The sequence below is a fragment of the Ceratotherium simum genome, chromosome 5, assembly GCF_057802395.1.
Source record: "Ceratotherium simum simum isolate JZ-2026a chromosome 5, ASM5780239v1, whole genome shotgun sequence".
In the NCBI taxonomy this organism is placed as follows: domain Eukaryota; kingdom Metazoa; phylum Chordata; class Mammalia; order Perissodactyla; family Rhinocerotidae; genus Ceratotherium; species Ceratotherium simum.
This window is the reverse complement of record NC_141904.1, coordinates 12,333,582-12,349,899: the sequence shown is the minus strand read 5'-3', so window position 1 is coordinate 12,349,899 and position 16,318 is coordinate 12,333,582. Positions and strand designations below refer to the sequence as shown.

At 45.9% G+C, this 16,318-nt stretch overlaps 1 protein-coding gene across 1 annotated transcript in view; it reads left to right on the top strand.

The window, feature by feature from the left end:
* The first annotated feature begins 3,436 nt into the window (after positions 1–3,436).
* Positions 3,437–16,318, top strand: part of ZBTB38 (zinc finger and BTB domain containing 38) — a 76,392-nt gene continuing 63,510 nt past the window's right edge. Inside the window, exons 1-2 of the mRNA XM_014789135.2 lie at positions 3,437–3,730; positions 4,807–4,880. The gene's annotated coding sequence lies outside the window, so the exon portion shown is untranslated. The remainder of the gene's footprint in view (positions 3,731–4,806; positions 4,881–16,318) is intronic.

The window sequence follows — 16,318 nt, the reverse complement described above, 5'->3', positions numbered from 1 at the left end:
AGAAGATATACAAATGGGTGATAAGTTCATGAAAAGATGCTCAACATTATTAGTCATTAGGGAAATGCAAATCAAAATCAAAATGAGATATCATGGCTTACCCACTAGGATGGCTAGAATCAAAACACAGACAATAAGTGTTCTTGAGGATGGGGAGAACTCTCAGGCATCGCTGGTGGGAATGTAAAATGATACTGCATTTTGGAAAACAGTTTGACAGTTCCTCAAAATGTTAAACATAGAGTTACCTTATGACCCAGAAATTCCACTCCTTGGTATCTACCCAAGAGACATGACAACATATGTCCACACAAAAACTTGTACTCGAATGTCCATGGCAATATTATTCATAACAGCCAAAAATGAAAACAACTGAAATGTGTATCAGCTGACATATGGATAAACATAAATGTGGTATATCCACACAATGAAATATTATTTGGGCATGAAAAGGAACGAAGTACTGATATATTCTACAACACGCATGAAGCTTGAAAATATTATGCTAAGTGAAAGAAGCCAGACACAAAAGACCGCACATTGTATGATTCCATTTATATGAAATGTCCAGAAGAGGCAAATCTATAGAGACAGAAAAAAGATTAATATTTGCCTAGGGCTGGGGGCTGGGGGCAAATGAGGAGTGACCGCCAATGGGTACAAGGTTTCTTTTTGGGGTGATTAAATGTTTTAAAATTAGATCACAGGTCACACAATTCTGTAAATACAATAAAATCCATGGTGTTGTACACTTTAAGTGGGTTAACTTTATGGTATGTAACTTATATCTTAATAAATTGTTTTTTTTAAAGCGAATGAGTTGACATTGGAGGAAAATTGGAGGCAGCAAGTATAGACAAGTCTTCCAAGGAATTCCTTGAACGCATAAAGGTTGTATTTTTTTTTTTTTTAATTACCAGTATATAACTGCATTTGTTGTAACAAAGGAGGAGGGTTCTCCAGATGGGGTAGAGGTTGGGGAAGGGGGGGGTCACTGTACTTACTTCTCTGTGTCCCCAAGTAGACGTTCTGCCCAATTCTCTGATTTTATCCTCACTGTTCGAGTCAACCCCAGACCATACAATGAAGGATGTGCATCTCACTTAAGCTTACTCATCGTTTCTCCTTCTTTCCTTTCTTTTTCTCTTTTCTACCTGGTTCCACAAGGTAGATTGAAAAAAATAATTGGCCTCTGTTCATCTTATTAGAGAAATAAATACCTGTGTGTGTGAAGCAAGCAAGGCCACTGAGCCGTTGGGGAAACAGAGCAGGGAGGTGCCCAGAAGCATTTTCTGCAGGGAGAGAAGAAAAGAATAAACAAGCCTTCTGCCAAAAATGCCTGGAACTTAAAGCGCTTTCCTCAGCCCAAGGTCAGGCTCTGTGTGGACGTTGACAGTGACCCTGATCAGTGCTGCTGCTCCTCGATGAAAAGCACGTGGCGTTCTCTCCTCTGAAACTCACCTCTGCTAATTCCACCTGCCTGGGGAGTCAGACCCCACAGAACAAGTGTAATTCCTCAGAGTGGCAACTGGCAGAGCTCCCAGAACAGGTAACTACACAATGTCCCCGGCTATCAGAGGCATCGATGTCCTGAGCCAAGGAGAAGGGTCCCGTGACCAGACACCCCGCCCCACAGTGGGAAGGAAAGCTGTGGAGTGGCATTGTTGAGGAGGCCACCAACACCTCCCTCCCCGCTTCCGCAAGGGGCTGGACAGTCCTGGCTTTTGTCTTCCTCCTGGAATGAGACATTTACCCTAGGGGAATCATGGAAAAGTACAAACCACAGAATCATAAACCACAGAGGGAGGAGGTACCTCCGAGGTCATCCTTATCCTGGGCCCAGGCATCCCCATAAGTGGATGGTCTCCTCCTCGCCTTGGCTTAAACACAGCCACTGGCGGGACTCTCGTTTAGTCCCGGAAAGGCAGCTGATTCCTAGCCTGGCAGTGCTAAGGGCGGTGACTACCACTGTCAAGTCCAGCGCTGTTCCCTGTCTCTTCCAGCCCCTCCTCATACTTTGAAACCACACTGCAGTTCCAGCTCCTTCTCTAGGTCTCGGGGTCTTTGAGAGGCTGAGATGTCTTTCTTCCCTGCAGTCTTCTTCCTGCCCCAGACTTGTGCCTTTTGCTGCACTGACCCTCCCACCTACACCCATGAGGCCAGGGGACAGTAAAGACAAGTCTGGGCCTCAGCTCCTCTGAGGTACTCCATCCACTGTGCTCTCAGACTCTGCATCCGCCACACGCCACCAGACCTCCCTGGCTTTGTCTTCCGGTTCTAGCTTCTCACCCCGACTTGGACCTGAGAACAGACTCGCCCTCCTGGCCACTCTGGCTATCCCACCAAGTCTCAGATCTGGTGTCAACACATCAAGAGGGCCTGAGGCCTACCACCTTAGACAGAACATCCCTAATTGTTCCGCTGTTTCCTGGGAGGATTTGGTTTCAAGCCCCATCGTTACCCTTATCTCCCCTCACCTGAGCAGGCTGCCCTTCAATATCCATTCGTCACTCCAGCCACTCAGCACAGTGGTTAAGAACACAGCATTTGAGATCAGATGATCCAGGCTCTGCTGCTAACTAGCTGTGAGAATTTAAAGAAGTGTCTTACTCTCTCTGAGCATCCATTTCCTCATCTATAGAACTGGGAATAATAATAGTACCTACTTTATAGTTTTGTCGTGATAATAACAGTAAGTGAAATAATCTTTGTAAAGCACTTAGCACAGAGGCTCGAACATTCACTATACGTATTCAATATATGCTCTGTACTATTTTATTTTAAAATTGCCATTTATTCATTCATCATATATTTACTGAGCCTGCTGCCAGGCACTGGGGTATAAATACCCGTCTTAATGATGGTGCCCTCTTACAGCCAGGAGGTGCGAGTTCACATTGGCACTGAGGCCCAGGCCACCGCATAGAGGCAGAGGAGAATAGACACTGACCACTGGGTAATGCCCAGCAAGGGCGACAAGAGCGCCTTCCACCTTTCCACATCTCTCGGGACAGCACTGCGACTCCCCGGGTGAGGCGGCACAGCACGGAAGAAGGGAGACGCTAGAGGGGGAGGTGAGAAATCCCCAGAGAAACACCGTCCCTGCTTCTTTCTCTCTTTGACAGAGAGCGGCCATGCCTCTGCCATGCAGGAGGGTGACGTCCCTTGGGGAGGCCTTGCTGAATCTGCCTGGGACTGTTCCGGAAGGAGGAAGGGCGGCCGGGGGTGGGGAGGCGGCAGGAATGTTCTCCTGGCCTGCTGCTCAGTACAGGCGAGTGTGCAGAGAGGAGGGCCTCTGGACATCAAAGGTTCCTTTTGTCCCCTTCCGAGTGGCAGGGCAGCCCGGCCGCTGGCGATGACTCAGGCCCGGCCCTGACGTCACCCACGCCCGGCCACTGGCCTCCCTTTGCAGCCAGGAAACTGGCTGGGGAGGAGCACTCGCAGCTGCAGCAAATCTCAAAATAAGGAGACAACTGCCTTTCTCCTCCTCATCTCCCCCAGCACACCTTTCTTTTCTTTTCTGCTGTTGTTTTTTTTTTTAAGCCTCATGGAAGGTTTTACTTGTAGATCAACTTTCAAAATGTAGGAAGTCAGAATGTGTGACATCATCAGAAAAATATGTGGAGCTGCTCTCGACAAGAAGTGAAGAACTCAGAGCAAGGAAGCGGTTATAACTCCTGAGCCCAGGGAGTTGGCAGCGTCTGGGTTTCAGAGGAGCCAGCGCCTCCGAGTAAGTCAAGGCCCACCCGGCCCCCTTGCTCAGTGCCCTTCACTGTGGGGCGCCATCTTGTTCCCTGACACCTGCGGCGGGGCAGGCCAGAGGGAGGGAGTGGGCACTCCAGTGGAGAGACCCTCCAAAGACAGCACCGAAGGGATCTCTCTCTCCTCCGCAGGACCAGACAAGAACGCATTTCCTCTCCAAAAAAAAAAAAAAAAAGAAAAGAAAATGGCCCAACCGTGCCTTCCCCCATCAACCCTCTTGTTTTGTCTCCTCTTCTTCCTCCTTCCGCCCTCGTGCTCTGTTTTGGACTGCCAGAATGTTTGTTCAGAGCTATGAACTGTTTGCTTCCTGAATCGTATACTGGGTAATCAGACACAAAAATAAACCCTATTCTGGACAAATACGTGCCCTGTACCGTCGAATGGTATTTTCGCACTTAGCCTGGTAAAAGATGGCAGCTCTGGTGAGAGAACGCCCACCACCTTTGCAGAGCGTGTTTCTGGCTGTCTCTGGTTGTCCTGGTGCACACACCTCCATTGTCTCATGGCCCTGTACAGAGAGCTTATTTTCATTCCTACTTATGCCATTGCATCTGAGATAATATTAAACACAAAGACAGATTATAATGTATCTTTGGTGTCTGTTATAATTTCACCTGAAAAATCTTAAGTCTTTGCATAGCCTATAATTTTACCAGCTCTGAGAGTTCCTACCCAAGAAAGTTAAGTTCCCGAGAGAAAAGTTTTACATGTACATAAGAACTACAGAGCACATGGGCACAGAAATCATACCGAGTTTTCCTGGCTTCCGGTCATCCCAAGTCAGCGTCTGGTCTTTTTGTATAGCTTACTTAGCAGAGTAGAATTGTTCTTTATAAATTGTTTTATAATGACTGGGGCAGGGGAGAGGGTACATTTTTAAAAATGAATCATTTTAAAGGCAATAGGGAAGCTTAATATTTACTCGAAAACAGTGGCAAATTCCTTTGTAAACTGACAGCACCCTTTGGAAATTAACCATTACACTCTCAAATATCTGTTTTGTAGGTCTTACATTTTACTTTTTGTTTGATTTTTATATATCAGGTTGTCTTGAAGTGAGGCTCTGCTGAACTACCGTTCTTCTGGCTGCAGGATCTAAATGCTGTCCCACTAATTTGGTGAGTGTCATCTGTCCCTAATGGCTGCTTAAATTTAAGTTTACTAATTTTATTCTTTTGGTTTGTAGTACGATTTAAGGAAAGGGGAGAAGGCACAGGGACTTCTGCATGCAATGATAACAGCTATGTCAAAGAGGATAAGTAATAGGATAGGCTAATTGCTGTAACAGACCGAAAAATGTATGATGGCTCAAACACAATACAAGTTTATTTCTTGCTCATGTAACAGTACAGGCTAATGGGGCAACTCTCTTTCACGCACTCATTCAGAGACACAGATTGAGAGAGGCTCCACTTTCTGCAGTGCGTGGTTTTCAAGGTTGCCTGGGATTGTCTCCACTCCCCAGTAGAAGAGGAAAAGAGCGTGAAAAAGTACACATGGAAAGTTTTCATGGGCCATGCCTAGAAGTGTTGCACAACACTTCTACTCACATTCTGTTGACTAAAACTCAGTCATATGACCACATCTAACTGCAAAGCTATCTGGGAAATACAGACCCTAGAGGGGTGGCAGCCACTTCCCAGTGATAGCTCTGGAGAGTTTCTGGAGAAGAAGTAGTCCTCTCTGGCACAACATAGTAAGGAACTCAGAGATGCTCAAGGATAAGGTAGCATAATGAAGCAGTGGGAGAACTAAAAAATTATCATCTATACAGAGTTCTCTAACTGACACTTTTAGGTAATGTCTGGCCATGTGAGCAAGGAACACACGTGGTGAGATTTGTGTGTGTGTGTGTGTGTGTGTGTGTGTGTGAGGAAGATCAGCCCCGAGCTAACATCCATGCCAATCCCCCTCTCTTTTTTTGCTGAGGAAGACCGGCCCTCAGCTAACATCTATTGCCAATCCTCCTCCTTTTTTCCCCTTTTTCTTCCCAAGGCCCCAGTAGATAGTTGCATGTCGTAGTTGCACATCCTTCTAGTTGCTGTATGTGGGACGCGGCCTCAGCATGACCGGACAAGCGGTGTGTCAGTGCACGCCTGGGATCCGAACCCAGGCCGCCAGTAGCCGAGCGCGTGCACTTAACCGCTAAGCCACGGGGCCGGCCCCTATGGTGAGATTTTTTTGAAGATACATCTGTCCGTGTCTGTTCCCCCAACTTTGAGCCCCAGTGGTCTATAGGAAAGCTCATGGTTTCTTTATCTCATGGTTCTGTCTGCTCCTGGGGACTTTGGGAAGCTACCCTGTCTGATCTGCTCCAGATCTTAGCATACTTTTTAATCTTGGGAGGAGGGGGAGAGTATCCCTTATTAAGATGGGATCTTCAAACCAAGTTATTAGAGAAACATTTAAAAGTAGACTAAAAAGACTCATGCTGGGGAGATTAATACTACGCTAAGGATTTGATATATAATTCTAGCTTTTTCTTTTCAGGAAAAGTTTCAAAACTTCTACTGAAACAATGAGTAGTAAGGTTATAAGCCCCGTTTGGAGAACTCCAAACTAATTTTATATTTTATGTAGCCTTTTCACCATTGTTGGTCTTAGTGCGGTATTCCCCTCACTGGTAAATATCAGGAACCATATGGTGGGTGCATTTACGATGCCCTTAAGGCATCATAAAGACCTCCAATAAAAATGGACTACATGTGCTCACTTCAGCAGGACGTATACTAAAAATGGACTGCAGTCTTTGCCTGAGTTGCCTGGTACCTAGTTCTCTAGCTTTGTTGTCAATATCTGGCTAGACACCCGTTTCTGATTAAATTTTGCCCCTCAACTTGACATTTCTGGCAGCCACACCCACGTCCTGAAGAACACACATTGTCCATTGTGTGGGAAGGCCAGCTACCAGCTGATCTGACACAGCCTCTCGGGCTCTCATGGAGCCTGATACCTGGACTAGTCTCCTGTTACTGCTGCCTCGCCTCTGCCCAGTCCCCTCATGCTAGGAGTGGGCTAAAGAGGAGTGGAATAGAATAACAAGTTGATTTGTTGCAAAAATGCTTCCACCTCTGAAACTCCATTTTCTTGGGTTGGTGGGTCCTGAAAGTGTCTTCTAAGCCGAGAGCTGGCTAGGCTAGTGGAGTAAGCTAAAGGTAAGACCAGGTTGAATGGGGAATGCAGTGCCTGCTAGAAGGATGCAGCCAAAGGAGTAAAGTGAGAACAAGTACCAGCTTTCAAAAGCTGGTGCTAAGTGAGCACAATCTATTGCTGGAAGTCCCAGCCTAACAGAGCCTCCAGGAAGGGCAGGGCCAAAGGCTACAGTCAAGGAGAAAAGGCGTCAAGGTCCATTCACTTGGGAGACTTGGTAGTCACAGCTTATTAGTTTCATCTGTCATGTGATAACGACTCCTCAAAGCATTAAGTATGTAGGCATGGACATATGAGTACGTGTGTGGAGGTGATGAGGTGGTGTCAACCTCTCACTTTCTAATGTCTAGCTGCACAGCATGGCAGGGGGAGGTGTACAAGCGCCGAATCAGAATTTCACTACTGTCAACACGACCCCTCCACAGTGTCGATACAGCAAGCTGGGTGACCTCACAGCCACGCCACCAAGGCAGGGGTAACGAATATACGCTGTGAATATTTTGATCTTCCACATTTTCAAAAAAGCCTCAAAGTAGACATCATGGAAAAAGTTAGACTTTCTTGAGCTTCCTCAACTTCAATTTTATATTTTACTATTTTTTAAATTTCTAATTCCACAGGAGGGGGATAATTCAAATTTGGGGCACCATAGGCTTTTTAGAGCTTAGGTCATCTAAAGAGCTTAGCCTGGACCTGTTGATCCATGATGAGCAGACATGGGCTGAGCATAGCAGGCTGACAGAGGCAGTGCCTGGACCAGTTGGTTATTTTTAACCTCAGAAGTTTTCTAGTTTTCAAAGCACAGAAGTACAAGCCCCCTTCTTACCTGGGCTCAGCATTATAAATGTTCTATTACTCCCTTTAGAGGATTTTGCAATAAGGCCACGTCATATTCAGCAAAGCTAAGTATTCATGGTAATAGGGCTTTGTAATTTCTCATGCTGAAATCCCCTGACTTCTTGTCAAGAACGAATTTGGAAAACACCACCCTGAAGACTTCAGGGTTTTGTTTTTAACTCAAGAAGCCTCTGGTTTTCATCAGAACTTTAAAGCTTCCTCCCGCCTCCGAATTGGTATTTTTCAAGAATGTAAAACTGAAATTCTGTCAGAATAAGTATAAGGTAATACATGTGAAATGGTTTGGGCAACTTAGAAAAATGCACGGCAAGTCAAGGTGTTGATGGAAGCAATTACCATAATTATGGTCAAAATTGGTGTTTTGGCTTTTGGTATTGCTATTAATATTGTAATTATCACTATTTTCATTTTTTTGTCTTTCTAAATTGACTTTCGTCTGAGATCCTTAGCACAAGGCCCTAACTAGCCAAAGCATGTCGTGTAAAAATTTCAAGGACATTTGGAAAGATTTGACTCTAGGCCAGAGCCCTAACTGCGAGGCCTCTGATCTTACTGAGAGAGAGGTTTGATCCAGGATTCACCGAAACCTGTGAGAGAGGATGGATTTGAGCCATCTTTCTGCCAAAAGACCTGCTTCCTGGCATTCTACGGGGCTTCCAGTATATTGGCCAACGGAGGTTTTAAAAGCACTCCATGGAAGCATTGACTCTGGGTAGTGTCTCCCAAGCCAGAATGGAGCCCATCGTCTGTCCAAAAGCCCCTGCTCGTGAGTGCAGCATGTCTGCTTGGGGTGATCGGGGGGGGGCGGTTATACACAGAGGCATCAAGCATGAGTTCAACCCAAGAGCGGTAAAGAAGATATGTAAACTGTGAACTCCCCTCCGTGTCCCAGATCCTCTAGTCTGTTATCCTTAATGTGGCAGGAAAGTAGTGTCTAGTGAAAAGGACTTTCTCATTGACCCAAATTCCTTGGCATCAAGTATATCAGGGTGCTTCACAAAAGAGAATGTCGCTTAAGATTCACCCCAGGCACCGACTCGGTCTCTCTGTCGTCTGAGTCCTCCTGTAGCCGCCAGGCTATGGCAGGGCTGGACTCCTAAGAGGCCTCTCTTTTCTGTTTTCACTCTACATGAGGCAAATTCCTTTTCTTTTAAAAAATTTATCACTGTTTCTCAAATAGAAGGAGCCATAACTAGTCACTGTACAAAATCTGGTAAATACAGAAAAATATCAAGAAGAAAACAACAATCTCCAGTAATCCAACAACCAAACAACAATTCAGTATTAACATTTTAGTATATTTATTTCCAATTTTTCATATGTATATATATTTTTTTCTTCTTTTAAAAATTATTGAAATGGTATTTTATATGCTTTTTCATCACCCCACTTATCATTATGTTGTAAACATTTTTGCAAATCACTAAATGGTCTTTGAAAATTTGATTTTTAATGGCTGTGCTTCCATTGCACTGATATGTCTTAATTTATCCATTCTTTTTTTTGCTGGACAGTTTGATTGCCTCTACTGTTCTACTATTATAAATATGTAAACATTCTTATAGATAAATCCTTGGTGACATCTTAGGGAAAATTCCTAGAATTGAATCAGTAGGTCAAATGACCTATTTTTAAAGTTCCTAATGCATATTGTAAATTAGCCTCTGTAAAGTTACTATTGTCTATTTCAAAACCTGGGTCCCCTTCAGTTTCTCATGTTAAAATGCATGCTTCTAGGCCCCAGTGGCATCAGAAGCTCTGAGTCAGGGACCAAGGAATATGCATTTTAATATACCCTCCCAATCCATATGTACATTAAAGCCTGAGAACTATTGATATGCTGTGTTCAATTCAATAAACATTCATTTCAGCAAACACTTATTACACAGAAAAAAGTTAGGGAAACTTAAGCTAGTAGATCTAAACCATAATTTAACTTAAAGGCTCTTTTTTGGCTTCTGAATTTTAGATTTTCCCTTAATCATGGTATGGTATAGTTGAAAGATGGTCAGCTAGGGAGTCAGGAAAACTTATTGTAAATATGAGATAACTGAGAGCCAGAATGGTTCCTTTACTCTTTGTGAGATTGAGTGGCAGAGGGAGAACTAGAACTTGAGTAGACAAAGGGCCTGGATCCACCCACCTTCTGGGTAGCAGAGACATGGCACCAGCAAGAACTCTAACTCCTGAAAGGAGCCTTGCCTCCACCAGGGAACTTTTATCTGCCCTCTGATAGGTGGGACCATATCTCAGGGTACGTGTGGGCAGCTCAGTCCCTGTGAGAGGCCCAGGTACCCACCTTGGCCGCCTAATGAGGCCAGACCACTGTGCACCCCAAGCCCTGAGGTGGCAACACTATAGCTAGACCAAGGAGAACATAGGGCAGCCGCGTAGATCCATGCCAAGAGAGCAGGGTAGGAGGTGGGGTCCAGAGTCAGAAGCCCAGAGAGCAGAGCAGGGGCAGGGCAAGGGGAAGACTCACATGGTGGGCAAATTTAGGTCAAGGCAGGCATGAGTTGAAAAGAAGACAAAGCCGGGGCTGGCGGGGAGCTGTGGTGGAAGCAGCCTCAAGGATGGAGTCCCATGACCTAACTTCATGGTCAGGGGAGGTGCCTGCCTCTTTAAAGCTGAAAGGTGCTCTGCGCTGGGCTGCCTTCTGACAGCTGGGAAGTAGGAGCACCTGGACCAGGAGGGGCAGTGGGTCAGAGAAGAGGCACCTGAAAATGGAAATTTGGAAAATTCTGTTACAGCGGAGAACATAGTGAGAAAACAATAACCAAATTTAAAAATTCTCACCACCTGAGAGGAAGTGTGACTCTCCATCCTGTCTGCGTAAGTCTGCTCAGATCCATCAGACCACACCCACCGGTCACCTGATAGCATCGGCTGCCCTTCCTCTCATTCTACCGCCTCAACTTCTGGAGAGCCACCATCCTATCATTTGACTTTCAAGTCAGCCTCCACAGACTGCTCAGCTCCCAGTCCCCGGTTCATGTTCAGGTTCTGTAAATCATCATTTAGTTTCCTCCATGCCCCAGTCCACGTCCATCTCCTGTGACTGCACCAAGTGAAGCTCAAGAGCCAGAACCCAAAGGAGCACCTCTGCTGTGCCCATCCTACACACTTAGGCACCAAGGACCTTGCCTCTGATCACCAAGCTTCACTGTTGCTGTGCACAGTCTCATTAGCTCTTGGCTGTCCTTGTGTGGGATCACTGCTCTCCTGATTCTTGGCCTCCTGGTCCAAACTTGCAGAGCCAGGATCATGATGAGTATGGATTCTGGGAAGGTCTACAACCTCCCTTGAATCAAGGGTACAGCAGATGGAGGGTGACTTTCCAGACATGGCTGGGGCAGTTTGAGTCATCACTGTGATGTTGGCCCTATGCAAAGTCCGTCTTCCTGGTGTCGTGAACTACTTCCTGGGCTCAGGCACCTTCTGATACTTAGATGGAGCTCTAATTGCTGACAGGACCTGGATCCCTAGGCCAGGAAGGTCCATGTGGCAGTGACAGCAGTGCCTCCAGATCTAACCCCCAGGAGGTAGAAATTGGAGTTCTGTGACATCCAGACAAGGTGTGCACAGGCTGCTGGAGAGTCTTGGGTGGCCAACAGTGTAGGAAGGCCAAGGGCAAAAAGTGTTCAGCGGGGCCTGTGATCTGACAAGTGCCACTGGTGGTCCCATCCTTACCTGTCTGTGCTGACTCCATGTCCCACCCCCCACCCCCCGACACACACACCCTGCCTATAAGTAACTAACTTTAGGAATAGAAAGCACTCACACAGTCTCTGGCCAAAGCTGCAAACGGACCCTGGCCCAGGCAAAGTCTGTCCCTGCCCCATGGCTGTCATATCACGGCTTTCATGTCATCCTATGAGAGCAGGTGTTACTGGTATCAGGTCAGCTGGCTGGGCCAAGAGCTTCTGCCTCAAAGAAGCCCAGCAGCCCCCGATGGCAATATCCCACTACTGCAGTCAGGAGCAGCCAGACAAACCTGAAGGCTCACCCCATATCAAGAGCCCTATTTTCCATCATCAAAATGCCAGACAGCCCAAACTGCTGTGTAGACAAGTCTTAGGAAAGCTAGAACAGTGAGAGATATCTGAAGGCACCCCACCCAAGCTCTGAAGGCCCCATACTTTACTGCCATCCTAACTGGGGACCATCAAAAGGAGCCCCTACACGTCTATCAGAATGGCTACAATAAGAAAACACCGATGTCACCAAATGCTGCAAGGATGTGGAGAAACTGGATCGCTCATACATTGCTGGTGGGCTGTAAATGTTGCAGCCACTCTGGAAAACAGTTTGAAGTTTCTTATAAAGTTAAACATACACTTACGGTACAATGCCACTGCTGGGTATTTACGCAAGAGAGAGGAAAACTTATGTTCCCCCCAAAACCCCAAATAAAAAAATAAAGCAGTTTTATTTGTAATAGCTTAAAACTGGAAACCAGCCACATGTCCTTCAATGGTGAATGGATAACAAACTGTGGTACATCCATACCATGGAATACTCTTCAGCAATAAAAAGGCACACGCTCTTTGCGTACAACTTGAATGGATCATAAGGGCATTATGGTGAGAGAAAGCCAATCTCAAAGGGTTACATACTATATGATTCCGTTTATATAACATCCTCAAAGTGACAGAATTACAGTGACAGAGAACAGGTCAGTGCCAGAGGGTAGGGTTGGAGGAAGGTGTGACTATGGAGGGGCAGCACAGGGAGTTTCTTTGTGGTGACGGAACAGTTCTGTGTCTGGACTGTGATGATGGCTACTCCAGTCTACACACAGGATACAATTTCATAGAACTCTAGACGCACACATACACACACAGTGCGTGTAAAAACTGGTGAAATACAAATAAAGCCTGTACCTGAGTTCACAGTAGCGTGCGGTGTCAGTTTCTTGCTGTAGATGATGTTCTGTGGTAGTGTATTATCATTGCAAGAAGCTGGATGAAGCTATACAATTACTGTACTATTTTTGCAACTCCTTGTGAATCTTAAACTATTTCCAAAAAAGTTATTAAAAGCAACTTAAAAAACATTTTTTTTAATGATTTTAAAAAAAGAGTGTTCTCCCCCCCAGGAAAGGGAGATTCAGCCACTGGCTTCTCTTTTATGAGCAATTCCTGTTGTTTCTTTTGCCGCTTTCTAATTTATGGCTATAGGCTTCTACGGCGGCGTTCTGGTGCCTTTGGCCTCATCCTCTGCTTCTCAGAGACAGCCCATCTCAGATGGAATCAAAGCTTAAGTATTCCAGCACTGAGCGTGAATATGCGCCCTTTCCCCTCCCTGAGACCGTAACTTCAAAGCGAGGTAAAGACCCAGAGATCTAAGAAAGGGTCTCGTGGTGAAAATCTAGGGCAAATCATCCTTCTCGCCCCTGCCCAGTAATTTCTTTTCTGGAATGGCCCTTTGTCTTCTCTGCTCTTCATACAGATTATTCTCTTCACCTTCACCAAATGGCCCCTCTTCTAATGGAGGGAGATTAACCCTTCTCTGCCCCCTTTCAGTCTCATTCAGCAGAGGGCTCTCTTTAACGGTGCCGCTCTCTCTGGGCCCTATGCCACAGCGAACGCTGCGGCGTGAGATGGCTGCCTTCCCTTTGAAGCATTCACACCTCTGTCAAACACCTTTTTGCCAGACTTGGCCCTGGAAAGACAGTTTCGAAATTGAACTGATCGTGAGCCGCTGGGGTTTACGGTATGGAATTGCACAAGGCCATGAACATTTAGGTCAAGGGGTGTTTGCTGTGCTCGCTACCTTCAGGGACCTGTCTCCGTGAAATTCTAGCATTCTTTACTCCCTTGCTTTATGGAGGGGTGCCCAGCGTGATTGGGGCTGAGCATATGGGGCTGATGTCTATGTGGCATCCTGTCCGGATATGACAAGACGCACACCAGCCACTGTCCCCCAGAACTGGCCTCAGCCCCCAGTTTCCTGCCATGCCTTATTTATTAGGGGGACTCATCTCAAGAGACCTTGGTGAGAGGGACATAGGTGTACATTTCTTGGGCCTGGCTGTGAGTTGTAGATCAGGACTGTGTGCTAGAAAGGTGACAACTTGAACTGTTGATCTTCAGTAGGCGTTGGTGAATCTCCTAGTTTTGCACCTTTTGGTTTCAAAACCATACTGAACAATGGAAAATGAAACCTGCAACTTATTTTTAGCTGCTCATGCTAACTCATGAGATTTTTCTTTGCAAACCAAATAGGATCAAGTCTACTTCAGCTGGCTAAACTTAATCTGATTGACTTAACAGAGCAATCAAGCCTACTTCTCAAGTGGTACTTGGTCCCAGGTGACATTTTGGCCAATATTTGCTATTTTGCCCCATTTATTAAGTACCTATTTAGGTGAAAGCTTGAAATTATTATTATTATTATTATTTTTTTGGTGAGGAAGATTAGCCCTGAGCTAACATCTGTTGCCAGTCCTCCTCTATTTGCTGAGGAAGACTGGCCCTGCGCTAACAGCCGTGCCCATCGTCCTCTATTTTATATGTGGGATGCTGCCACAGCATGGCTTGATAAGTGGTGCGTAGGTTCATGCCCGGGATCCGAGCCTGTGAACCCCGGGCCGTGGAAGCGGAGCACACGAACTTAACTACTATGCCACTGGGCCAGCCCCGAAAGCTTGAAATTTTTTTTTTTTTGAATTGAGCCAGTATGTTGAATTACTAAGAGCAGAATACTAGAAATTAAAGAATATGGCTTTTATCCTGGTTGCTGAGGTCTTCAGAAATAACACACTCTTTGAACCTGATTTTTTCCTCCCTCAAAGAAAGGGTTTAGATGACATCCTCTAAAGTGCCTTGCCCGTCCTGTAATTCTGTGAAACCTGCTCTGCCACTAAGAGCCTGAGGAAATGTTGAGGCACTTTTTGGAAGCAGCGTTGGTGTTGTCAGGCCACTCTGATTTCTGTCTCCCCTTTCTCTGTTCTAGGAGGGACAGATTTAAACAAAGCCTCTGGTCTGCTTGCCAGACAACTTGTGGCTCCCCTTGGTAAACAAGTGATTAAGTACTTGAAAGACTTCCATAGGTATTTTCAGTCCCCAGGTCCATTCCTTAACTCATGGAACAAGTTCTCCAATTTTAGAAAGTAGCTTCATGAGACAAAGATGAAGATTCCACTGGTAGCAGTGTGAGTAGAGAAAGGACCCCCAATTTGGTGTTGGTCAGTCAAGAGCATACCCATACGAGCCCTTCCATTGCACCAGGCAATGCTCTAGGTGCCGTGGGAGATACACAGATCTTGCAGGAGGCAAGCCAGAGACATGACTAAAGGTAGATAATTAATACCACCAAAACTTATTGTGCTTTTATCTTCAGTCAAAGGAAGTGAAGAGTCACTGAGGTTTGTTAAGCTGCTCTGGTGAGAAGTGCATGGTGTGGCCCTTCTGAGCTACAAAGGCATTTATCTGAGAGAAGAGAAAGCAAATGAGTTTGTTCCCAGGTTGAGTCTTGGAATGTTTGTTGCCCAGGATGAAGAAAGATACGAGGAGAGGATTATGCTCTCACATGAGGTACATTTTACCAATGTGTAAGAATTCTTCCTTCTCTACCTTCATTTATAGCCCCATCCTTCCTCTTCAACCTAGTTACCAATCTCTCTAGAAAGAAGAAACTCAGCCTTCTTGCTAAATATGTGTTTTGTCAGTTCAGGATCTAGAAGACACTGTTGTTCTACTTACCCTGCATTTGGGGAGTGGCAAGCAGTCATGGTCACAAATGAATGTGTGATTAGTGATGCTCTTGATCTCCACCTGCACACAGGTCTTTATTAATGCTGTGTTTCAAATGCACTGAGACATGAAAGCAGGAACTACTCTGCTGCTAACGCTGAGGTAGTGATATCGAAAATGGTGGTGAGACGTGTTGAGGATATTCCCACAGGAGAGTCCAAGCTGGATTAGGGTGGAGTGGGATGTTGTCCACCAGGTCTCTCTTGCAGCCCTAAGTCACTTACCACTTTTTCTCTGTGTTGAAATGTGAACCATGTGTTGAAAAACACATGGTTCACATTTCCTTTCTCCCTCCAGCTCTTTCCTGGAGGGTAACCTCAGTTTGGTCCCCAAGGCTTGCTGCCTGGTCCTTGCCATCAAGTGTGTACTCCTTTCCCACATCTGACACAGATGCTAATGGATGGCAGTGAGAAAGCGCATGTCTATGAGTTGGAGGAAGCTTCCTGGAGTTCAGGCTCCTCAGGCGTGTCCATTCACCCAACCCTTCATCCTACTGCCTCCTGAGCCCTGAGCAAGATAATTGTCCTCTCGTATTCCCAGGCAAGATGGGGCTGATAGAGCTGATTAGAAAGCCCCCTTTGAGAGCCATCTGGTTGACATATAAAATTACTGCCAATGAGCGAGATAGTCAGCTGGCTACATAACCAGGTGGCGGGAGACTTGGAGTCCAGCTCTTGGCCTAACCAACCTAGGAAGCAAGCTGGGCTGGGTTTTTTCGAATCAGGAACTTCCAGAGCTGGAACGGATCTTAGAGGGGGGCAAGATGTACTGATGTTAGCGTAGGGAGTCAA